The following is a 26,887-nucleotide window of genomic DNA, read 5'->3' as shown; positions in this document are numbered from 1 at the left end:
TTCATATTTATGTTTGGTTTGGGTAAGAATATGCTGTGGAACTTGCTGGTCATACCTCACTAAGAGGTTCCCATGAGACCATATGATATAGGCCAGAATTATGTCTTGCAACTGGGTTTCCTTGCATATGATCAGCCATTCTCCTCTCACATATCCAGGTGGGAGGGCTAAGAGGGGCTCGCTAAGACTCCTTAAAATGTCATATCTTGACACAGACGAGGTCAGACTCTGAGGATTCAACCAAGATAGTCAATTTTGTAATTCTTTATTTTATCTCTTACTTGTGCATTGAAGTGTCGGCATTTTGTTGAGCATAAGATCGAGAGGTGGCAACATGTTGTGTAAATGTGTAGACTGGTTTTTGGAGTGTGGTCTTCAAAGGTCTGTGTAAAAGTTTACCCCATTCCAGTCACTTCCCAGTCATGTGTGCAGCAAGTGGCACTAGTGACAATCCATATAAAACAATATCTTAAAATATTTCAGTTTTCACACTGGTCCCTGGATAATAATCTGACAAAATGCATCTCACTTTTTCAGCTATGCTGTGTAGAATGTGACAGGGTCAGCAGAGTCATGCCATGATTTGAGGACAGGGAAGAGATGGCTCTATTGTCCCGCTAGAGGCCAAGATAAAGCATCATAGCAACACTAAACACATAATTAAGGCTCTGTATTCATCTCCGCTGACACTTTTTTTTTGGCTGAGTAGATTATAAATGCAAGTTTTCAAGAAAGCTTAAGTCTCTGCCTCAGACATTGTGCCACACAATGCCTGAAGAAAAGACCTAAGTGGCATCTCATGGTAATGATTCTAAAAGGGTTCATTGTGTCACTCACTCAGTTATGCAATTATTATGCACCTTGAATCTTAGTTGTTTCCTGGAATCTGCACGGCACCTGTGACATCTGTACCCACTGGCACTGGGTTTAAAGCCCATTTACAAGTATCAATTAACCTAATGATTTGTACATTTCTTAATTAAAGCTGTTCAGTATAAAAGCACAAAACAATGAATGATAAAACTATTGCTTATAGTTGATTGAAAACCATTGTTTGTGCATAAAAATCTTTTTTTTTTACATTAATATTTCTTATTATATTACATTACTGCTCCAAGTCAATTTGCACTAGAAAATGGGAGCCTTAGTATATATGATGCTTATAACGAGTTTTCAAAAGGCTGACAATTGAGTATAAATCCAGCTAAGCTAGCCATTCATGTTAGATAGCCAAAACTGTCCACAGATGCAAGATCGCCTTATTGACCTTATTAGTTAAAAGGATGCACGCTGACACCGACACCAGATAAACTCAAATTCAATGACACATATAAACTTCATAATAAACAGAAGTAATCAATTACAAAACAAAAGAAAATGTGAAATTTGAGCAATGTCTCAATCGTTATCATCCGTATGCCTATTGTGGCATCAAATGTGCTGGTTGTGGAAACCATGAACGAAGGAAACCCAAGTTGGGTTGTCCCAACTCTCTTTTCCAGGTATGATGTGAGCTTTCCACTTGTGCTGTGCTGATGTGTGCAAGTTTAAATCCCATGATGTTCCTTGCTTTGGGGTGTCTGCAGGGTAACTATGATGCCCTTGGTAGGATTTCTGCTTTAAGTCTGTTGCTTAGGAATCAGAGAACATCGAAGTACATCTCCAGCATTCGCAATGACGGTCTCTGAAAATCTATAGTCTTTAAACTTGTAACATTCGGCCAATGCTAAGTAATTTATTAATGAAGAAAGCATCAGTGTGTATAGTAAGGCTGCCTAAGGAGTCTTGTAGAATTATTTCGTCTTTTGAATGCTACCAGGAAAAAAGCTGATGTGTTCCTTAGATAGTATAACATAAGCACAAACACTATCTAAAACTAAATAGAAGCCAACGGTACTGAGTTTGGCAGGAGGATGGTGGGCAAATTTTGACTTAAACGCTGTCCCAAAAATATAGGGCCATATTTAGGTCTCCAAAGTACTGCTTTAAGGCCTAGATCACACTTCAGTGATTTGATCAGTGATTTTCATCAGTGATTAGGAGCCAAAATCAGGGGCTGGTCAACAACATAAAACAGGTGCAAATCTTTCCATTATACCTTATCTCTGTGTAGGCTTCACTTGGTTTTGGCTCACAAATCACTGATGTAAATCACTAAACAAAATATTGTGTGAACGAAGCCTTACTGATGGAAAATCATTAACAAAATCGCTGACATGTGAACTAATTATGGATATCACTCATATGCTGATGAGGAGCCAGGAGCAATAATCAGTGAGTAAATAGGGGTCTGGTCTGGAGTCTGAATTTTGGTGTCTGATGCATAGTCTGAATTTTGGTGTCTGCAGTTTGAATTTGGGGGTCTGGTGAGGGGTCTGTAAAGTGTCCCCACTTAGAATTAAGATTATATGAAAAATATTCGTGGAAAAAAAGGGTATTCTGGCAAACCCTTCCCTGACAAATCCTGCCCTGGGAAGCCTGAAGTGTGACTATTTGAAATATTGGCAACTACAGTATCTTGTCCTGGTCTTGAGAAGGACTTGCAGGCTCACAAGCACATTACAAGACATAGGTCTGATATCTGTGCTAGGAATGTCATGGGTCAAGCACTTGCCTGTCCATCGCATGATCATGACAGATGTTTAAACCCCTAGAAGCAGGATTGCCAACCGTCCAGAAATTTCTGGACAGTCCCTAAAAATAGATAACTTTTTCCTATGTCCTTAAAAAAAAAAATGTGTGTATGATTTTTTTGAGGCTGGTGGTTCTTGACTAGATTATTTCAGTGGCAATTGTTATCATTTTACAGCTCACAGTAAATGCCGGCAATGAGTTCTTATCATGCTATAGGCATGGATTACTTATTAGCTGTATTATTCATTATGGTTTTCCAATTTGTCCGTGACAAATGTTGGTTGTCCATGATTTTGGGATAAGTTGCCCAGAAAAAAGAAAAATTCTGACACATATAAACTTCATAATAAACAGAAGTAATCAATTACAAAACAAAAGAATATGTGAAATTTGAGCAATGTCTTAATCGTTATCATCCGTATGCCTATTGTGGCATCAAATGTGCTGGTTGTGGAAACCATGAACGAAGGAAACCCAAGTTGGGTTGTCCCAACTCTCTTTTCCAGGTATGATGTGAGCTTTCCACAGGGACCACCACATTAGCCAATAATGGATGTAGAAATACGTCTATCTTCTGCAAAAATGGATAAGAGGACCACCAAACAGGATGGCATGATCAGATGAACCACCACCAGGAAGGGCTCCCTTTCACTATTGCCCCTGTTTGCTTTAGGTTTTTTAAACCCTGTTTAAGATTTGTGCTGTGCTGATGTGTGCAAGTTTAAATCCCATGATGTTCCTTGCTTTGGGGTGTCTGCAGGGTAACTATGATGCCATTGGTAGGATTTCTGCTTTAAGTCTGTTGCTTAGGAATCAGAGAACATCGAAGTACATCTCCAGCATTCGCAATGACGGTGAAAATCTATAGTCTTTAAACTTGTAACATTCGGCCAATGTCAAGTAATTTATTAATTAAGAAAGCATCAGTGTGTATAGTAGGGCTGCCTAAGGAGCCTTGTAGAATTATTTCGTCTTTTGAATGCTACCAGGAAAATAGCTATAACATAAGCACAAACACTATCTAAAACTAAATAGAAGCCAACGGTACTGAGTTTGGCAGGAGGATGGTGGGCAAATTTTGACTTAAACGCTGTCCCAAAAATATAAGGCCATATTTAGGTCCCCAAAGTACACTGCTTTAAGGCCTAGATCACACTTCAGTGATTTGATCAAGAGCCAAAAACAGGTGCAAATCTTTCCATTATACCTTATCTCTGTGTAGGCTTCACTTGGTTTTGGCTCACAAATCACTGATGTAAATCACTAAACAAAATATTGAAGTGTGAACGAGGCCTTACTGATGGAAAATCAGTGACAAAATCGCTGACGTGTGAACTAATTATGGATATCACTCATATGCTGATGAGGAGCCAGGAGCAATAATCAGTAAGTAAATAGGGGTCTGGTCTGGAGTCTGAATTTTGGTGTCTGATCCATAGTCTGAATTTTGGTGTCTGCAGTTTGAATTTGGGGGTCTGGTGAGGGGTCTGTAAAGTGTCCCCACTTAGAATTAAGACTATATGAAAAATATTCGGGGAAAAAAGGGTATTCTGGCAAACCCTTCCCTGACAAATCCCGCCCTGGGAAGCCTGAAGTGTGACTATTTCAAATATTGGCAACTACAGTATCTTGTCCTGGTCTTGAGAAGGACTTGCAGGCTCACAAGCACATTACAAGACATAGGTCTGATATCTGTGCTAGGAATGTCATGGGTCAAGCACTTGCCTGTCCATCGCATGATCATGACAGATGTTTAAACCCCTAGAAGCAGGATTGCCAACCGTCCAGAAATTTCTGGACAGTCCCTAAAAATAGATAACTTTTTCCTATGTCCTTAAAAAAATAAAAATAAATGTGTGTATGACTGTTTTGAGGCTGGTGGTTCTTGACTAGATTATTTCAGTGGCAATTTTTATCATTTTACAGCTCACAGTAAATGCTGGCAGAGTTCTTATCATGCTATAGGCATGGATTACTTATTAGCTGTATTATTCATTATGGTTTTCCAATTTGTCCGTGACAAATGTTGGTTGTCCATGATTTTGGGATAAGTTGCCCAGAAAAAAGAAAAATTCTGCTTGGCAACCCTGCCTAGAAGCAAAGAATAAAGTTTCCTATTCATTGACTGCAAACAGACGGCAACTGTAAGACATTGGTATAGAGTATATATTAGAAAATGGTATAACTTAAAGTGTTGCCCAGAAATTGCTGATGGCCTATCCTCAGGACAGGCCACCAATATCTGATGGTCAAGTTCTAACACCCCACACCCCCACTGATCAGCTGTTCTGCAGTAGCTCCAGCGCCAAATTTCACAGCAGAACTATTCAGCTTAGTCCATTGCATAGCGGATGCAGCTGGTTACTGGAGTGCTGCTCCCGCTAAAGTGAATGGGAGCAATGCTGCATCCACTACACAATGAGGGAGCTCATCAACAGGAGTGTCAAACCCCACTGATCGGGTTTGCTGACATTCTGAGGATAGGCCACCAATAGTAAAATCCTGGAATACCCCTTTAACTGGACAAAATGTTTTGCAGCCCAATTTTTGGAAACAGATATAGGTCTGAACATTGCAGAGGTTTGGTGATAAAAATCGCAATATAAATGTAACATAAAGATGCAAACATGGAGACGGATTTATTGCATTTGATTGTCTTTCGCTGCCTCGTTCTTTTCATTTAAGGGGCTATCCCATGATCAGGGGCGTTGCCAGGTCAAAACATTCGGGGCTTGAGCCCCGGATGTTTTGTCTAGGGCACCGAATGTTATGGCAGTCGCAGGGCACAGTGTGATACTTTAAAGGGGTATTCCCATCTCAGACAATGGGGGCATATTGCTAGGATATGCCCCCATTGTCTGATAGGTGCAGGTCCCACCGCTGAGACCCGCACCTATATCGAGAACGGGGCCCCGCAAGTGAAGGAGGGCGCACTGCGCATGTGCAGACGCCCTCCATTTATTTCTATAGGGGCCGCTCAAAATAGCGGAGCGCTGGCTCAGCTATTTCCGTCGGCCCCATGAAAAAAGAGATCGTTTTTTTTTTAAGGTGGTAAAAAAGTCCTGCATGCAGTACTTTTTTTCTGTCTAAAAAACGGATCTCAGGCGGAAATGGCTAAAAAGTATAATCTGTTTCCAGTGCTAAGGCGTTAGTATGTGGGGGGGAGGGGACAGGGCTGATATTTCAAGAATATGGCACATATGCATTGGGTCTTGAGCCCCGGATCTTTTGAGACCCCATGATTAATGTAAAAAATGAAAATCAGAAATCATATAGTACATGACAATCTATTTCTAACAAAGCTAGAACCAGCCCTGTACCTCACATGGATCCAGAGATCTCTACATTCATTGCTCTGCTGGATTTATATAATGCTGACAGCTCAAGGGGAGAGTCTTTTCTGCTGCAGCTCAGGGGGCGTGTCCGTTCTGCTGCAGCTCTCTCTCTCTCCCTATCAGCTGAGGGGGCGTGTCCATTCTGCTACAGCTCTCTCCCTATCACAGCTCAGGAGGCAGTTGAAGGATTAAAAACTGGGCATGTGCGGCCGTCTCAGTGATCAGGTCAAATAAATCAGAAAAAGAACAAACAGCAGGTGGCTCTAAACAGATACATTTTATTGAATAACTCAGTGGCTATACTAAATTTGTAATTACATATAATTACAAAAGTATTCAGACCCAGGAGCTGGTTTGAAAACTTTAGAATATTTTTCGGAGGACAATTCCTTTAAGGGGTAGAGAATTAGCTTTTGGGGTGTTGTTGTGTGGGAAATCTCTTTTGATATATAGAAAGAAGCCAGTTTATCTGTTCAACCTAGACCAAACCCATTTTGGCACACATTTTACATAATGAGTAGTGAACAGAATTAAGGATAAATGTAAAAGATGTTGAATCTAATTTAATGGCACATTAATAGAAAACAGATTGTATGCTAAACTCATCTGTGTTTGCCCTCCTAATATAGCAGGACATGTGTTTTTAATATTTGTCATAAAACCTGTTATAAACATCAATGCTATACTTAATCAAATATAAGATGCATTAATGTTACCAATTAAAGCATTCCCACATTGTGGTGCATCGCACATTGCAGCTGCCACAATGAGGCTTATTAATTAGCTGTCATCATGTGATAAGGCTTTATATAATTCCCTATTCACTCTGTTAATTTACCCTCCAAGCCTCCTGGATGGCTCGTCTGCTTTAGGGGGGTTTGCATTACATTAGTAAGCAATCCTGGCTTGTCAGAAGGACTACTGCTGTTTCTTCATAAGCCTGTAAAAGGGTCAGTGTTACAACGCTGGCATATCGGCGGCTCCTCTAAGGCATAATCTGATTGGCACAGGCTAAATTGAGGAGTAGAATTAGGGATTATGAGATCTCTATGCTGTGCACCACACAAGACGAGAGGGGGCTTTCCCACAGTGAGCCCAAGTGTAGCCCAGTAAGAGGAAGGGGAACAGCAAAAGTACCAGGGCTAAAGAGAGTAACTAAGTCCAAAGCAAGGCATAGTCAAAGCTGTAGAACCAGAGGTGTCAGTAATCAAAGGGCAGAGAGAGTAAGAAGGTTTTGAACAAGCCAAAGTCAAAGCGAGTCTCAGCAATCCAAGAACGGAGAAATATGCAGGTCAGAGGGAAGTCCAAAAGTCAGCAAGAATAAAGCAATCAGGAAACAGCTCATCAGAGAGAGACTAGCACTAAGCCTATAATCAGGCAAACTCTTCAGACTAGGAAGTGGTTTTAAACCTGCCTGCAGTTATATCTTCTTCAGGTGCCTGGGCAACCTGAAGCCACAATACATTGAAGCCAGATCAGAGTCGAAGAAGAGCTGTCCCAGCTCCTGGAGAGATGAGTAACAGTCAGTATTTAGTATTTTGATTCCTGAGAAGGTACCCCAGCTTGGCAGTTCCAATATCTTTTGAGCATACAGCTTAATGGTTACATTCTCAGTTGAGCAATTTACAGTATTTAGTTAACGCAGGACCACTGTGGGCTTGGCAGTGTTTGGGTCTCTTTTCACAATTACGTGCGGTGGTGACATGACTTCCACCCACCCGAGGTACAGGAAAATGCTGGAAGTGGTCTCGACCATTTGCTGGATACATTGGGCCTTCTTCTGTCATGGAGCACTCTCCACATCAGACCTTAGTAATACATCAGTCTGGTTCAGGATCAAGTCTATGGAAGCAGTCTTCAACCACTCAGCAGGAATCTCAGGGTCACTGCCTGTTCAGTGATGGAAGCTACCAAGATCCACCTTCTTTCTAGAGATCTCCTTTGGATCTCCACACAAAGTGTGTCCCACACACTACTTGTCTCGCACCTGAGCGGTTGTCTGTACTCTCTCTGCTCTGGATCCACCTTAGCATAGAGCCCTAAGTGCAACATAAATGTCCAGCTAGCTTCACTGGTGTGTAAATATGAGTGATAGCATGAAAGCATATAAAAGTCATATTTCAATCATGGGCATGCATTCCATTTGTGAGATGTTTCTATTCAGCATGTGTGCAGCCTATGTTATGTCGCACTGAAGACTCTGTTGCGTATGACTTAGGTATGAGTACCATCTATGTGTGGCATGTCTCCTACATGTCAATGGCGCTTGTGTTGCATATGACCAGCCTGTGAGTGGTGTGTGTGTGCCTCGTGGCTTTAGCATGTGAGTGTCCCAAGTCCAGCGTGTGTGATATATGTCCAGGATGTGGTTGGCTTGTCTGTGTCATGTATGAGAAAGGTGTCTAGTGGTGTGCACGTGGTACGTGTCCAGCTTGTGGGTTACATGTCTATCCTGTAACTGGTGTGTGTGCATCATGGCTCCAGCATGTGGCCTAAGTCCAGCGTACGTTCAACATGTGAGTGGCACATTTGTGGCACATTGGTTTGTCTATGTCATGTATGCAGCAAGTGTCTGGCATGTAAATAGTGTGCATACGGTCCAGCCTGTGGATGACATGTGTCCAGCCTGTGAGTGGTGCGGTTGTGCATCATGGCTCTAGTGTGTGAGTGGCACAAGTCCAGCGTATGTTCAACATGTGACTGGCCCATATGCGTCATACAGGGACCTAGCTATACTGGAAGCAGGGGAAGCAGCTGCTACGGGACCTGAGCTCAGAAGGGGCCCACCTGCGAAAGATGAAGAATTTTATGGTCAGGGCCCCCTCAACAATATTATACAATGACATAATATAGAGTGACCATATATACAGTAACGTACAGTATAAACTTGTAGGAAATGGTCGGGGCAGATGGAGGGCTGAGAGAACTATCTTGACTAGCTGCAGGAGTGAGGGTTTCACCGGAGGAGGGGTTGCTGGGGGTTGGGGACTGTTCAAAAATTTGCCTTGGGACCCAGTCAGTTCTAGTTACGCCACTGGTGACATATGTCTAGGATTTGGTTGGCTTGTCTGTGTCATGTGTGTGGCAGGTGTCTAGTGTATGAGTGGTGTGTGTGCGGTACGTACCCAGCTTGTGGGTAAAATGTCATGTGTAATAATATATATAGAGATGAGGGAATTATTGGAAAATTTGCTTCAGCCACTTTGCCGAATTCTACAAAAAAATTTGCTTTGTGACAAATTACTTTGCGACGAAGCACATTTCTTTGTGAGTAGTGGGTGCAAAGACAGGGAGCGGCTCCTAGTCATTGTACCCCTCAAATGCCGCGTTTACACAGCATTTGATATACATTACATGGTGTAAAAAATAAAATAAAAATCATACTTACCTGATCCATTTGCTTGCGATGGGCCGGCCGCCGTCATCTTGCTTGAAGATCTAGCGACAAAAATCTTGCGCGGCCCAAGATGACATCATCACGCCGGTCGACGTGGTGATGTCATACGTTATCGCTCACAGGATTTTCTCAGAGATCTTTAAGCAAGATTCTGGTGGCTGGCCTGTCACAAGCAAATGGAGCAGGTAAGTATGATTTTTTTACACTATTTCAGGTTAAATCGATTCCCTAGCACGAAGCTTGAGGAAATTCGGCTTTGCAGCGAATCGAATTTATCCTGAAATTCGTATCGAAGTCCAGTTTGAGGACTTCGATTCACTCAACACTAAATATATATTATGCCTTTGCATGGTTTCGATGGCAGTGAAAGCAGCTGGCCAACACACACAGGGGAACACATGCTGTTATTGTCCACCCCAGGGCCATTGTCATGAATAGAAGGAATAGCGCAGATTATTATAAATTAAATACTGTAATGCCTAATTAATTTACTGTCTCTGGCATTTTTAACATATAAATAGTCTAGTATTATCCCAGTTAAAAGGAAACCGTATAATATTCTCCAAGATGTGTTGAATCTACTGTATAAGCGCGCTTTCTTTCCTCACTTGTATGCCCTGTGCACACATCATACGGTATTATATTTTATTAGAGGGCATTTTAACAAAGCTATTTAAATAGCTTATTGCCATAGCAACCAAAACATTATATCATCATATAATAGCCTCAGGTAAGGCAGCCAAGGAGCGATTATCCTCGGGTTATTCCTATAGAAATAATCAGGTGAAATTATCCGCTTCTCATATTAAAATACCAAGGCCATCTACATGAATATATTGAAAAAAAATAGCCGAATGAAGGAGAAGGAGATGCTGGAGTCTTGGGCTCAGAACCCAAAGTGTATTTAATACATTTACTTACAGTAAATGCTCCACACAAACTACCTAATAACATTACTAACAAGATATAATGCAATATAAAGGTGTAACGACAAGGTAAACAGTGGTTAGTACACTGCGTAATTGGAGATATTGATTCACAAAATACTACAATATCCTGTGCACACACACGTATGTTACATAGAATGCATGAAGTGTATCTCAGGAGGCATTAAAATGTGGCTCCTCAGACACTTTACTGGCATTGACTGATGATTCTGGATGTCCATCAAGATCTATTAACCAGATGATAGGCTAGGCAGAAATTTAAAGGTAGGTTCACATCTGCGTTCGGCAACTCCAGTAGACTGTTCTAGCACAGGAGCAGACTACCACAGATACCATATCATGCATAGTCAGACACTGCTGGGCAACAACGGATCCTCATACACTATATAGGGATCTGGCAGGGAATCGGTGGGTTTGCATGGAGAGCTATTTTTCAGGCAGCAAGCCAGCATCTATGCCGGAAACCTTCCAGATCGCATTATAGTGAATGGAGATCCGACGGTGCTCGGGTATGCCGGATATGGTAACTCGGGTAGTCTCTTCCTCTGCTAGCAGAGTTGATGAACGCAGATGTAAACCTACCCTAAAGCAAACTATACACCTTAGATATATATCAGCTTGACCTGCCAATTTAGGTGGGACCAGCCGACCCTCTAATGTGTAGAAAGGCCTTCTGACTCTCCACGTACATCTGAATTTTGTCTGCCTTTTTGTTTTAGGGGAGGTAAACTTCTTAAAGGTATCATCACAGCTTCAGTCATTAATTACAGCTACATCCACTTTTCAAAACTGGAGTGAATGGAGTGAAAATACAAAGTGGGGGAGTTATCAAGGGTAACACTCCACAATTCTGGCTTAGCTATGTTATTGAGGTGTAGGCCAAATTTTAAAAATGTGCACAAATGTCACAAGTTCACTTCAACAGGGGACGGCATAAAAACTAGAGTAACATCTTTAAGATGCACCAGACATAACACATACTTTTGATAACGTTGGTACAAATAATGGCAATGCAGACTCAAGCACAACTGATTTCAAGAATTTCTCTCATGATAATTCCACCTTCCCCCCACAATGCAAATAAGCTCAAAATTTGCTCAAAATTTGCAAATCCATATTTGGAGTCTTTTCAAGACAGAATTTTGAAGTGCAGGACATGTGTGAAAGCTGCCTCAGTTTGTTTTTGGAGTGTGGGAGGAAACTGGAGTAACAAAGTAGAAGATGAGGAAGGATCCAGCGTGTTGTATAAAATTCAAGGCTTTATTAGGTAATTTCAGTAAAAGCTTCACACACTTATATGTTTCATGAGAACGTACAACCTCCATGCAGATGTTCTCCTTGGTCAGACTTGAGACCCCAGTACTACAAGGCCACAATATTAGTCACTGAACAACTGTCTGCCTATAGGAACTATACAGACTGGATTTGGTTTATTTCTCTGATTTAGATATGGTATGTGCAAAGTATGGAATGTTTGTAATGCTATGTACTGCACACTCAGTTGTTCCATCATGAACCATCCTGACCCTGTTCTCTCTGGAGCTTAGGGTGTGGTCTGACTCCACCTCCTAGTTCCATAACTTTCAGTTAGTCTAGCTGTAGAGAAGGAGGAGGTAGAGATCCGTTCCTATGTGCTTCTCTTTTTCAGGCTCCAGTTTTAAGCCGTGGAGCCTTTGGTACCTCCACATGCTTCAGGAGATAAAAGACAGTAAGATCAGAAGGAGGATTTTCATGGCTACATCATGAGTGCAAGCAAGGCCAGCTCAAAGCTTTCTTGACCATGCTGCTGAAAAGGGCAAACAAGTTAAGACACCCTACCAATGACTAGTGGACACTACAACCACTGTTGCCAGATTGTAGTTGCTAGCCGGACATCCCAATAACTGACTTTAGCAAGAGAAGGAGTAAGCAGAGGGTCTTTTCTGCAACAAATTACTTAGCTCATGTTTGAACATCTGGGAGGAATCTGTACTATGTACAGATAAATGCTGGATGTACTACAACTCCTATTGTGCATACAGTAAAGAGAGACTTTTTTAAGTTCAATTTTGCCTGGTCTCTGTCTCTCTGGCCATTGCATTTCCATCCCATGCACTGCCTAGCACCTATATGGACATTAACACCATAGACACCCCCCAAAATACCATCAGGCAAGTAGCCCACAGCTATAGGGAGTGCCCCTATGGAACACCTTCTTTACTGTACCAACTCCAGAAAGTATACATGATACATCATCAGGACCATTACCATTACCATCCTTTTCTCTGGGTCCTAATGATCTCGCTGCATATGTTTTTTTTTAAAGTGGATTTTTTTTCTTATTGACAATGAGTCAAGTGAGACTATGTTCATACCATGTTACTGATGCACATTTGCTGTATAGACTTAAGGTCCTTTTACACAGACTCCTTATCAGGCCAATCATCAGGGTTTAGAGTTTGCTTGTTCCTGATAATTGGCCTGTGTAAAAGTGCAGGCGATCACCCGATGAATGAGCAAATGCTCCTTCATCAGGGATCATGTTTTTCATCTGGCACCTAAAATCATTGTTCCTGTGCGGCAGATCGTGCAGTTCAGCCCAAGAAAAATAGCTTTCTATGGAGACAAGCAATAGTTGTAGCGCTTGCTTGGCCTAATACAGCAGAGTTGATTGATGCATGTAAATGCAACCTTCTTCTCCGCTGATGACCAGGCAATTATAAAGAATATTTAGCTTGTTCCCAATAATTGCCTGAAATATCGCTTCATGTGAAAGGACCTTAAGAATGCTTCAGACACTGCATAGACTAGAATAGTCTAGAGTAGGGGGTGAAATGGGATTTATCAATGACCTAAAATGCAGATAATATATAATAAACACAGCTTTTTCATTAAGAGTGCATGCGCAGAAAACTTTTGGTTAATTTGTTGTATTATAAGTCTAAACTGTTGCTGCTGCTTAAAGTACATATTGAATTTATGAGGCTTAGGGCAACTCAAAAATACTTGTGTATTTGCTTAATTCCTGATGAAGTCAGGGGTGTCAATGGATCAGTAGCTGAAGCATTTTTGGAATTAGTGATCATTTTTGCAATGCTCTGTTTTATTTCAGAACATTTAGTTCATTCTTGTCAACAGGCTGAAGATGATATATCATCACAGGTGCTGAAATCCCAACGCACATATCAAGGGTAGGAGATTTCAAAAGAATGCAGAGGTAATTTTGCTTGATGCTGTATAGACTGAGTGAAGAGTATTGCTGGGGTGCAGGATATTACCAGTAATTATTAAGCCTATCGAAAAGACAGTTCAATGAAAATCCTTCCAGTCTGCATGTCTTACCTACTTGCTGCAAATGATATCAGCTCTTCAAGAAATTAATTAAAAAAACTAATGGTTTTATGAACAGCTGCTGTTTTTTAATTATTTTCCACATGAGATTCGTTCTGCTATGCAGAGAAGAAGACAATTACAATTGAGTGTTATTTGTACAAGTGAACTCTTAGATGGTGCCCTCCTTTTCTTCTTTTTACCTGCAGATCTGGCAATTCCCAGGCTTCTCTTCTTCTGTCGTGCAAGATGGCCACACCACTTATCTGACTGCCTGGTGCACACTGTGCATCGGTAACTCAAGACACTTCTTCTTGTCTAGCCCTGCTCTTGGATTGGCCTGCACCGTTTACCTGAGCAGTGTCGACCAATCCAAAAGCAGCAAGAAGTGTCTTGGGCTACCAAATGAACATTGTGCATCAGGTAATCTAATTAGTGGATCAGGTACTTTGGATGATAGAAGAGGAGCCCAGGAATTAACACATCTGGGTCTAAAAAGAGGAAAAGGAGGGCACTAGATAAATATTCTGTTATTCCCCTAGTTAATGTAATATATAATTTTTTTCTGAACTGAGGGGGTCACTTTAAGAGCATGGCCACATGAGCAGGATTTTGGGTGTAGTTTTTGAAGACAAAATCAGGAGTGGATTATAAAAGGAGACAGTATTAAGGACAATATGACTACTCCTATTTTTTTAATTCACTCCTGGTGTTGGCTTTCAAAACTACATCCAGAAAATCTGACCGTGTGGCCATACCTAAACCCTATGGTAAGGTAGGGAGGCACCGTGGATACTCTCCCTATAAATTGACATGGAATCTGTTGTAGTACCGCAGAGTAGTGACCTTGAAAGCTGTTCTTGTTATATAATGTTATGTATTTTTTTTTATATTAAAAGATCTCAGCATATCTCTGTATGGAACATGCAGGGTTAACAATTTGCAGGAAGCCTTTGCAGGAAGATTGAGGAGGGACTTAGATCCGACCCTAGCTCAGTTTGTAGTGTGTTAACTGAGGGAGTGAGAGGGGTTACACGTGCTCAATCACCAGAAAACTAGGCCTGGTTTCTATCAAGTCATTGCTATCCAAATATACTCCAGAAAGAGAAAGAACCTGATTTTTCAAAAAAGTTTTCATAATGGCTGTGCTTCTTTGCACAATCATAAATAAATTAGCAGGCATTTTTTTGGGCTTCTCTATTTTTTCAGCCATATTATTCCCTATTTCCCCTGCACAGTTCGATGCATTTCACTCAGAAGCAAGGGGCATCTCTCTTCTGTGGAATCCGCCAGCACTGTACTGCTGTGACATCCTTTCCCTTACTTTCCACTATGTTTGTTTTTAGCTCCGGAGCTCCCAGAACAGATAAGGAAGAGGAAATCACACTTACAGACACACAGAAGGCTCCTATATAGGGATATTGCAAGCTGTTCTTGTTATATAATATTATGTAATGTTATTTAATATGTAAATGTCATGTAAGGTCCCAGCATATCTCTGTATGGAACAGTCAGGGTTAACGATTTGCAGGAAGTTAGAGGAGGGACTTAGATCCACCCTTATCTCAGTTTGTAGTGTGTTAACTGAGGAAGTGAGAGGGGTTACATGTACTCACTCCCAATAAAACTAGGCCTGGTTTCCATAGAATCATTATCTCTGAATAAGAAAGTCACTGCTATCCAAATATAGTCCAGAAAGACAAAGAACCAGGGAAAGAACTGAGAAGGTCCCGAATCTGTATGGCTTAGCACTGGAGTCAGTAAGGTATTTCCTGTTTAAGGCTGCTAAATACTGAACACCTTTCACACTTGGACTGGGCCTAGCCCATTGTATCTTAATCCTGTATTATCCGGAATTATAACCACCATTACAAGAGTTATATGGCCATAGATTCTGCAGATAAAGATTTTGGCGAGATAGAGGGAAGGAGTATTGCAATCCTTATCGTGGCCCTAAGGCTACTTTCACACTAGCGTTAAGAGCGGGTCCGTCTGATGTCTGCGCAGACGGATCCGCTCCTATAATGCAGACGTTTGGATCCGTTCAGAACGGATCCGTCTGCATTATAGTTTAAAAAAAAAACTAAGTCTGAAAGTAACCTGAACGGATCCGTCCAGACTTTACATTGAAAGTCAATAGGGGACGTATCCGTTTGAAGATTGAGCCATATTGTGTCATCTTCAAGCGGATCCGTCCCCATTGACTTCCATTGTAAGTCTGGACGGATCCGCTTGCCTCCGCACGGCCAGGCGGGCGGACACCCGAACGGTGTCTGCTTGCTGAGCGGAGCAGGGGCTGAACGCTGGCAGACGGATGCATTCTGAGCGGATCCGCGTCCACTCAGAATGCATTAGGGCTGGACGGATGCGTTCGAGGCCGCTTGTGAGAGCCTTTAAACGGAGCTCACGAGCGGACACCCGAACGCAGGTGTGAAAGTAGCCTTATCCATACATTGCTATCTGGGAAGATCTGCACTGTGAATTGTTTGGAACTGTGTTTTGTTACTGTTGGATGTACTACAACGGGGGTCAGCAACCTCCGGCACTCCAGCTGTCGTGAAACTACAACCCCCAGCATGCTCCATTTACATATATGGGAGATCTGAGAACAGACAAGTAATTGTGCATGCTGGGAGTTGTAGTTTCACCACACTTGCAGTGCCAAGTGTTGCTGATCCCTGTACTGCATTCTCTCAACCTGCACCTTAGTAAAGAGAGACATTTATTTTCTATGACTAGCCTGGTTACTGATTCCAGCATCATGCGCCGGCCACTGCACCTACATGCCCTGCTGTGCACCCATACAAAACATTAAGACCAAGGGCACCCGAACTACAATCAGGCAAGAGCCCCACATCAGGGTGTTCCCCGAGGGAAGAAAGGGTGAGTCCTCCTATCACTGCCCTGGCACTAGCGAGCATTGGTGTGTCCCCCCCCCCCTAGGCCGCAGCACTGTCCCTAAGGGTGCCTGTGCATGACGCAATCTGGTCACAGAATGTGCAAGAAGATTACTGCTAATTGATGGGCCACACCTGTACTTGCTATGTAAAACAATAACCAGGTGGGGCCAACAATTAGCGGCAATTTGCATGTGCATCATGTAGTTAGATCGTACTGTGTATGGACACCCTAATTGCATGGACCACTGTACTGACAGACTTGTTTATTGAGAGCAGCATATTGGCACTGTTTATTTGGGGGAAATGTTGTAGGACAGTTTTAGGGGTAACACATTGGTTGTCACTATGAGGTTGTGGCCAGTGTAGAAAGGATTTTAAAAAATTCTGCACCAAGTCAAGCACAGTACCTCTCATTTCTCCCTAAAGGCAATTCTTAAAGCGTACCTGACTTTGAAAGTGCAGGTATTTTTTGGGCTTCCCTAATTTTTTTCCAGCCATATTATTTCTTGTTTTTCCTGCACAGTTTGATGCATTTCACTCAGAAGCTAGGAACATCTCTCTTCTGTGGAATCTACCAGCTCTGTACTGCTGTGACGTCCTTTCCCTTACTTCCCACTATGTTTGTTTTAAGTTTTGGAGCTCCCAGAACAGATAAGGAAGAGGAAATCATACTTATAGACACACAGGAGGCTCCTATAATCTTCAAAAGCCATGTAGAAGCAGTTATTTTATCAGACTCAGGATCTTAGCTATCTCTGACACGACCCCACTTCCTACCGTCTTCTGAGTCTCTGTTACTAGGGACAACAGTGTACTGCAAATTAAGTGGAAATGAGTCCCCAAGTGGCCATGACTTTATAGCCATTTTTTCAGGTGGATGTGGAACAGGCTCCTCCCCCTAAGGCCCTCTATATAAAAATGCGTCCCAGATGTAGGAATGCCGAGTGGTATAGTGCAGCCTAAAATGTCCCTTTATGTGTGTCACGGTGTTCCTACCTGGATACGACTGGACCCCAGGCTTTGGCTCCAAAGCAATAAAAAGGGGGAATAATTGAGATATTTGAAAGAAAGATTGAGTCCAGACCTTGTATATAGTTGAACAGCAGCTTTACTTGAATAAATGTTCATCAGAAACAGTCTTCAAGCTTTGTCTTGGTCCCAGCAGGCTTTAGCATTAAACTAGCAGGCTTCTTCAATAACTCTGCTTGATTTCTCTATCTCTGCTGTACTGACAGGCTTGCTTAATATTCTGTTACTTCTTTACGCTGCACTACATTTTTGGTAGTCTGACTCTATGTTATGCCAGGGAACTTTCCCCCTGGCTCCTGAGGCTTCAAGCTTTGGCCTCCATGGCCAGCAGAGCTTAAGGTGCTCTGGCTGGCTTGGGCACATCCAGCAGAGACGTGCCCTGCACACCTTCCCCTAGCAGGGGGGTAAGCTAGACTAACTCTCACTGGTCCCCACCCTTACATTCTATCTAAATATAGCTCTGCCATATTTGCTGCCACCTGCTAGTGAACCAGGCATATTACATTTGAATATTTACATAACAAAATAGGAATGCACATCATGGAGGACATGAACAAAATACATAACGTTGATGATTTGTTAGCCCATTAGAGATAGTAGCAGGGTGTATAAGTGGTAACCCCACTCTGGGGTGTTACAGGTGCAGGCATATTTTTTGAATTAAGTGATTTAGAAATTACACCATTCTCTCAAATGAAGTTGTGTGAAAGTATAGGCACTCTTTAAAATTATAAAGTCAGAAAGACCTGCTGGTGAGCGGAGTCCTAACACAAGACACAATATAAAGTTATTTAAAATTGTATCCAATGTATAATGTGAATCATGACAACTTCCTGAACATCCCATGCCATACAATGCACACGGAGGGGCATTGTCTTGGTATATAACCTTTCCCTGCATCTGAACACATAGTTTTTATCATTTCTTTTTGATGCCTGACCGCACAGCAGGAAAGAAGAGTCTGGCTGAAAGGAGCAACAGAAAGAGATGCAAAAATAATCTAAATCTTCATCTGACAAGTAACATCGCTTCTTCTTCTTCTTCTCCTACTTGTTAAAACAAGGCCTCCGGTCACACATGTTAATGTAATTCATTGTTTCCACTGCATTGGAAATGCAAACTCTGTCAGGCTGCCCAGAAGGTCTGAACAACTCACTCAGAAATATCATAAAGGGTGTTAAGACTTTGGAATGCCTCCATGGCATTTTGGCAAGGGTTCACTTTCAGCAAACACTCTCTGTCCCTCGTAGGGGTGATGAATTCTGCAAAGTCAGACTGTAAAACTTGTCTAATATGGGAAAGGCTTGAATATCTAATAAGATGTTAATTTCATCATTATTTATGGGATTATTATTACATAACATGAGCCATACAGTTTGCATCAGTGGATAGGACTGGATATTGTCCTCATGGCCTGTGCAGATTATAAACTATACCCCAGTCTCAGATTGTCGCACATGTGCCTAAGCTCTAGTGTGCATGAGCACCCAGCCCCAATGTCCTGGATCCCCCATTACTTAGAGACCAGGAAGCTCCTGTTTTTGTTTTTACTTTACCACTGCATCACACAAGTGCCCAGGGGCGGATTGTCCATAGACCCTACAGGGAAATTTCCCTCTTAATGGTTGCAGGCCAGGTACATAATGATCTGATGCTCAACGCCCAGAGGTGCCCTCCTGAACTCATGATGGTGATACAGTTGAATACTTCACCATTGTATTCCAACAGAGATTTCTACACTTTTCTGTGGTTATCTGCTTAAAGGGGTTGTGCATGAATGAGGGGGGGGGAAGGTTGGGTGGCACAACCCCCCATTCTGCCAGACCTGCAAAGGGAAGATGACTTACCTGCTTCTTGGCACTGGCTCCCCGCTCCTTCTCCTGCAGGTCTTCGAAGCTTTGCTGGGCTTCATCGATGTCAACATCTAGTTTGATATCTCTGTAGCCAAACACTGGCCACGGTGGGGACTGGATCTCCATGCATCATTTGACTATTTGCCACGACATAAAGGAAGCCGAACACCGTTGCGGCAAGTGATTGGCTGCGGTGATGTCAAAGAGGATGTTAAAATCAAGGGACCCCAGCGGAGCATCACAGGTTTGCAGGAGAAAGAGCAGGCAGCTGGCGCTGGGAAGCAGGTAAGTTATCTCCTCTTTGCAGATCCGGCAGAATGGAGGGCGGGGGGGTTTGCCAAAAAAAGAAAAAAAAATAACATTCTAGCAGAGTGACTTCCCGACAGCTGCCGTACAGATACGGCGTGCTGATCCGGCAGGTGCAGGAGTTGACAGTCAAACCCCTGCTTTATACGCTGGCATTTTGGTCACTTTGTCTTAGGCCTCATGCACTCATGCACACGACCGTTGTTTGTCTCCGCGTCCGTTCCGCTGATTTTAGCATTTCAGATGCGGACCCATTCATTTCTATGGAGCCGTTGAAAATGCGGATAGTGCACCGTTTGCCATCCGCGTCCGTGATCCGTGGTTCCAGTCCGTCCAAAAAATATAACCTGTCCTATTCTTGTCTGTGGAAAACGGTTCACGGACCCATTCATGTCAATGGGACCGCTAAAAAACGCGGAGGCACGCATGATTGTCATCCGCGTCCACGTGTCCGCGTCCGTTTTATTCCTATCATTTGCAGGCAAACCTGTCTTAGACTTTTTTTTACCTTCTTTTATGTCTGGTGGTCCTCCAAAAATAAAGGAAGACACACGGAAAGAAAAACAGATCACAGAACAACTGAACCCCATTTTGCGAAACGGAACACAACAACGGTCGTGTGCATGAGGCCTTACAAAAAGTGTAGCATCAAGCAATCAAAAAGTACAACTGTACCACGTCACCTCATCCCACAAAAAAGAGCCCCTATGGCCTCATGCACACGGCCTCCGTTCCGTTTTTTTCGCAGATAGGATGGGGACCCATTCACTTCAATGGGTCAGCCAAAAAATGCTGATAGTTCATCCGTTTGTGTTCTGCGTCCGTAGTCCGCATCCGTTTTTTTAGCGGACGCAAAAAACAACTGTCGTGTGCATGAGGCCTATACAAGACATTTGACACAAAAATAAAAATAAATATTGCTCTCAGAAAATGGTGACACAAAAACAGGATTTTTTTTCAAAAATGCTTTGTATTAGGCCTCTTTCACACGGGCGTGTGTGCCCCGTGGTCATGCTGCGGCCCGCGAAATGCGGGCCGCAATGCATGAGCACAGTCCGTGGGGCAGTCGCAGCGATCGCGGACCCATTCACTTGAAGATAGGACATGTTCTACCGTTTTGCGGAACAGAAGTACGGGACGAAACCCCACGGAAGCACTCCGTAGTGCTTCCGCAGGGTACCGTTCTGCACTATTCTGCATCTCCGGATTTGCGGACACATTGAAGTAAATGGGTTTGCGTCCGTGATGCGGAATGCCCTCGGAACGGCACCCGTGTATTGCGGATCCGCAAATGCGGTCTGCAATACGGCAACAGGGCACACCCTCCCATGTAAAAAAGGCCTAAGGCCTCTTTCACACGGGCGTTGCGGGAAAATGTGCGGGTGCGTTGCGGGAACACCCGCGATTTTTCCGCGCGAGTGCAAAACATTGTAATGCGTTTTCCACTCGCGTGAGAAAAATCGCACATGTTTGGTACCCAAACCCGAACTTCTTCACAGAAGTTCAGGCTTTGGATCGGTGTTCTGTAGATTGTATTATTTTCCCTTATAACATGGTTATAAGGGAAAATAATAGCATTCTGAATACAGAATGCATAGTAAAACAGCGCTGGAGGGGTTAAAAAAAAATAAAAAATCATTTAACTCACCTTAATCCACTTGATCGCGTAGCCCTGCATCTCCGTCTGTCTCTTTTACTGAATAGGACCTGTGGTGAGCATTAACTATAGTTCAAGGACCTGTGATGACGTCACTCCGGTCATCACATGGTACGTCACATGATCTTTTACCATGGTGAATCACCATGATCATGTGACGTACCATGTGATGACCGATCCCGATCGTCTCCTAGCAACCGTGCGTGAAAATCGCACCGCATCCGCACTTGCTTGCGGATGCTTGCGATTTTCACGCAACCCCATTCATTTCTATGGGGCCTGCGTTACGTGAAAAACGCACAAAGAGGAGCATGCTGCGATTTTCACGCAACGCAAAAGTGATGCGTGAAAATCACCGCTCGTGTGCACAGCCCCATAGAAATGAATGGGTTGGTATTCAGTGCGGGTGCAATGCGTTCACCTCCCGCATCGCATCCGCGCGGAATACTCGCTCGTGTGAAAGGGGCCTAAGAGTTGTAAAACGTAAAAAAACTATCCTATCTCTGTAATTGTACTGACTAGCAAAATAAAGACCATGGGCCAGATTTATCATTAGCTCAGGTCAGAATAATGGAGTGAAAAAGTCCCAAAAAAAGTCCCAAATGCTAAAACTGCACACAAATTTGCGACTTTTTTCTGCTCTGCACTATGCTCGCCAGTTTTCTGAAAGTGGGCGTGTTTTCTTATGTAAATGAATCTCTAGACAGATTTACTATTGGGACTATTTAAAAAGTCGCAAAAAAGTCGCAAAAAAGTCGCAATTTCACTCCAGTGAGGACCATGCTTATCTTATGAGACTTTTTAATAGAACATGCGACTTTTTCATAAAAACGTGAGACTTTTTCGTAAAGATGTGAGACTTTTGTAAAGCTGCTTACTGACGGATAAACTGCTACCGTCAAACCACATTTATTACAGTCTTAAAGGGCCGATCATAAATCTGACTTGGCTAAAACTGACTTTAGCCATATGTGAAAGTGGAGTGAGCTGTCAGAGTCATGATAAATCTGGCCCAATGTGTCATTTTTCCTGCACAGTGTTTGCCGCAATAACAATTCCCAAAAAGAAATGGCAGAGTTGTCGCCTTTTCTTTATCCTGCTTCCCAAAAAGCTAAATAAAAAAAGTGATCATAAAAGTTGCATGTACCCCAAAATAGAACCAATGATAAAGCTTAATTGGAAGAAAAATAAAATGTATGGTTGTCAGAAAATGGCTGTACTGGTGTCCAAAGGCTCATCAATAGCAACATGGCGCCCGTAAGCCATTACACCAGAATCTGCTTTCCAAAAATAATATGGTGCTCCTTCTCTTCTGATCTCTGCTGTGTGCCCAAACTGCAATTTACGACTACATACTGTATGGGGTGTTGCTGTGCTCAATTAATGGCGCTTTTTTTTCCTGTTAACCCTTGTGAAAATGAAATAACAGAAACCGGACAGATCTGTTATGCTGGCCATAGATCTCTATTATGACGGAATGCATAACAGAATGCCTCTAAAGGCATTTCGTTATGCCTTCTGTCATTGAATTGCGTTATAGTCCATGGTAATGGAATCCATAACGCAATTCAGCACATACCCGAACACAAACTTACAAAACTGAAGTTCGTTCATTACTAGTTGCAATAAATAAATTCTGTCTTTACTGAATTGATGATGAGCATAATACTACATATAGCAGCGAAGGCACAGTTCCAAAATATTACTGTAGTTCTTTTTCCAATAGCTCTATATGGTCAGCGACAATGATGGTAGTACTCCCTGAGTCACTCTCTAAACATCTATTCTGTTCTTGGTAACTTTTTCTGCAATTCCTGGGGTGAGGGATGAAGATCTAAAATCCATATGGCCAATTCTACTCAAAGTAAAGTCTTTAATTCCATAAACAAGTGGTACCTTACTGTCTGAATTCAGTGCACGGCTTTGGTGGGTCTAGACCTTCTATTGTTGTCAGTTCTCCTTCCCTCAGGGGTATTCCCACGGAAAATATTCTACAGTTTTCAAACCAGCACCTGGATCTGAATATTTTTGTAATTGCATGTCATTAAATATTTAGCATAGTCACTGAGTTATTCAGTAAAGTGTATCTGTATAGCGCCACCTGCAGTTTGCTTTTTTTCTTATTTCTTTGTCCGGGTCACTGAGATGGCCGCACATGCTCAGTTTCATCTTTCAACTGTCTTCTGAGCTGTGATAGGGAGAGCACGGACACGCCCCCATTAGCCGCAGCAGAAAAGACACTCCCCTTGAGCTGTCAGCTTGATATATATCTACCAGAGCAATGAAAGTGGAGATCTCTGGAACCATGTGAGGTACAGGGCTGGTTCTAGCTTTGTTAGAGAGAAATTGTCATGTACTGGATGATGTCTGATTTTCATTTTTTCCATTAACCATGGGATAACCCCTTTAAGTAGCCTTCCGCATTAAGTATGTATTGCCCATTTGCCATTAGGTATACGTGGTGTAAAAAGAAATAAGGGCTTCAATAACAAATCACAACATTTAACTCAGTAACATTAAATTAACCGTTTGGAATGTTCCTCAAGGGCATTGCATATGTAACATATACACACATCCCAACCCTACTAGGGGGTGGGGTGATTGACTGAATGGTATGTTTGGCTCCACTGTGCATTTAAAAAACTGTCAGCCTTGAAGTTGCACTCTTTTTCTTGTGTCTGCTACCTGAGCAAAGGGGGTCTTTGAGCACAGAAATGCATTGTGAGAATGGGATTAATCAAGGATCGTTTAGATACTTTTCCATTGTGGATTTCATTCTTTGGAAGTTTGCACCCCTTGATTGCAGTATACTGACAGGCACTATCAGCCTAAACCTCTGCACAGCCTGAAAGGCAATACACTGCAGGTAGACATTGGCACCCCACAATCTCATTCAAGGGGTGCCAATGACTGACAGAGGGAGCCTCCGCCCTTTAAACCACTTAGATACCACAGTCGCTATTGACCACAGCATCTAAGGGGTTAAAAAGCCTGAATCGGTGCTTCTGCTTATGCAGGCCATTAGAGCAGGAGCCTGGCTGTCATATTAGAGCTGAGCTCCTGCTCTCCGCTACATGGGTCTCCAGTAAAAACACAGGCAGTTATTTACTATTTACGGTTGTTTTTGTGTCAGTTTTAAGTCTGGCTTTGCCATGTGTGACTGCACCAAATTTATGAACTGGTGCACCTATGTGATGTGAGAGTGTTATGTGATTTACACCTTTAGGTGTAAGAGTACATTAGGGGGTTACCTGGAGGGGGTTGAAATCTTTTTGCGTCTTTTGCAAAAGTCGCACATAGTAAATGAGCGATAATCCAGGTCTAATCTTACTTTTAGCTCTTAACCCCTTAAGGACCGGGCTCATTTTCACCTTCAGGACCAGGCCATTTTTTGCAAATCTGACCAGTGTCACTTTATGTGGTGATAACTTTAAAACGCTTTGACTTATCCAGGCCATTCTGAGATAGTTTTTTCGTCATATATTGTACTTCATGACACTGGCAAAATGGAGTAAAAAAAAAAACATTTTTAGTGGGGTTCCACAGGGATCTGTACTGGGACCGATTTTGTTTAATATCTTCATAAGTGATATTGCAAAAGGCCTCGCTGGGAAGGTGTGTCTTTTTGCTGATGACACAAAGATATGTAACAGGGTTGATGTTCCTGGAGGGAAACGCCAAATGGAAAAGGATTTAGGAAAACTAGAAGAATGGTCAGAACTCTGGAAACTGAAATTTAATGTGGATAAGTGCAAGATAATGCACCTGGGGCGTAAAAACCCAAGGGCAGAATATAGAATATTTGACACAGTCCTGACCTCAGTATCTGAGGAAAGGGATTTAGGAGTAATTATTTCAGAAGACTTAAAGGTGGGAAGACAATGTAATAGAGCAGCACGAAATGCCAGCAGAATGCTTGGATGTATAGGGAGAGGTATAAGCAGTAGAAAGAGTGAAGTGCTTATGCCGCTGTACAGAACACTGGTGAGACCTCACTTGGAGTATTGTGCGCAGTACTGGAGGCCATATCTCCAGAAGGATATAGATACTCTAGAGAGAGTTCAGAGAAGAGCTACTAAACTAGTACATGGATTGCAGGATAAAACTTACCAGGAAAGGTTAAAGGACCTTAATATGTATAGCTTGGAAGAAAGACGAGACAGAGGGGATATGATAGAAACTTTTAAATACATAAAGGGAATCAACTCGGTAAAGGAAGAGAGCATATTTAAAAGAAGAAAAACTACCACAAGAGGACACAGTTTTAAATTAGAGGGGCAAAGGTTTAAAAGTAATATAAGGAAGTATTACTTTACTGAGAGAGTAGTGGATGCATGGAATAGCCTTCCTGCAGAAGTGGTAGCTGCAAATACAGTGAAGGGGTTTAAGCATGCATGGGATAGGCATAAGGCCATCCTTCATATAAGATAGGGCCGGGGGCTATCCATAGTATTCAGTATATTGGGCAGACTAGATGGGCCAAATGGTTCTTATCTGCCGACACATTCTATGTTTCTATGTTTGTATTTATAAAAAAAATACCAAATTTGCCAAAAATTTTGAAAAATTTGCAAATTTCCAAGTTTCAATTTCTCTACTTCTATAATACATAGTAATACCTGCAAAAATAATTATTACTTTACATTTCCCATATGTCTTCTTCATGTTAGGATAATTTTTGGAATGACATTTTATTTTTGGGGGACGTTACAAGGCTTAGAAGTTTAGAAGTAAATATTGAAATTTCTCTGAAATTTTCAAAAAACAACTTTTTAAGGACCAGTTCAGGTCTGAAGTCACTTTGTGAAGCTTACATGATAGAAACCACCCAAAAATGACCCCATTCTAGAAACTACACCCCGCAAGGTATTCAAAACTGATTTTACAAACGTTGTTAACCCTTTAGAAGGAAAGGAATGCCATACGGTTTTTGGAAGGCAGATTTTGCTAGACTTTTTTTTTTGACACCATGTCCCTTTTGAAGCCCCCCTGATGCACCCCTAGAGTAGAAACTCCAAAAAAGTGACCCCGTCTAAGAAACTACACCCCTCAAGGTATTCAAAACTGATTTTATAAACGTCGTTAACCCTTTAGGTGTTCCACAAGAATTAATGGAAAATAGAGATACAATTTGAAAATTTCCCTTTTTTGGCAGATTTTCCATTTTAATATTTTTTTTCCAGTTACAAAGCAAGGGTTAACAGCCAAACAAAACTCATAATTTATGGCCCTGATTCTGTAGTTTACAGAAACACCCCATATGTGGTCGTAAACTGCTGTACGGGCACACAGCAGGGCGCAGAAGGAAAGGAATGCCATACGGTTCTTGCTAGACAGTTTTTTCGGACACCATGTCCCATTTTAAGCCCCCCTGATGCACCCCTAGAGTAGAAACTCCAAAAAAGTGACCCCATTTTAGAAACTACAGGATAGGGTGGAAGTTTTGTTGGTACTAGTTTAGGGTACATATGATTTTTGTTTGCTCTATATTACACTTTTTGTGAGGCAAGGTAACAAGAA

The 26,887-nt window shown here is 42.2% G+C and overlaps 1 protein-coding gene and 1 long non-coding RNA gene across 2 annotated transcripts in view; one reads left to right on the top strand and one right to left on the bottom strand.

The window, feature by feature from the left end:
- CACNA1E (calcium voltage-gated channel subunit alpha1 E) overlaps window positions 1-26,887 on the bottom strand; it is a 638,268-nt gene that overhangs the window by 590,120 nt on the left and 21,261 nt on the right. The gene's annotated exons all lie outside the window — the stretch shown is intronic.
- Window positions 6,019-6,215, top strand: LOC120978652. The gene is made up of 2 exons (XR_005774153.1): window positions 6,019-6,059; window positions 6,121-6,215. It is a non-coding gene; the product is annotated as an uncharacterized LOC120978652 (long non-coding RNA).

Source organism: Bufo bufo, chromosome 9 (genome assembly GCF_905171765.1).
Source record: "Bufo bufo chromosome 9, aBufBuf1.1, whole genome shotgun sequence".
Taxonomy (NCBI): Eukaryota; Metazoa; Chordata; class Amphibia; order Anura; family Bufonidae; genus Bufo; species Bufo bufo.
Note: the sequence above shows the minus strand (reverse complement) of the source record. Positions and strands in the feature narration are given on the sequence as shown.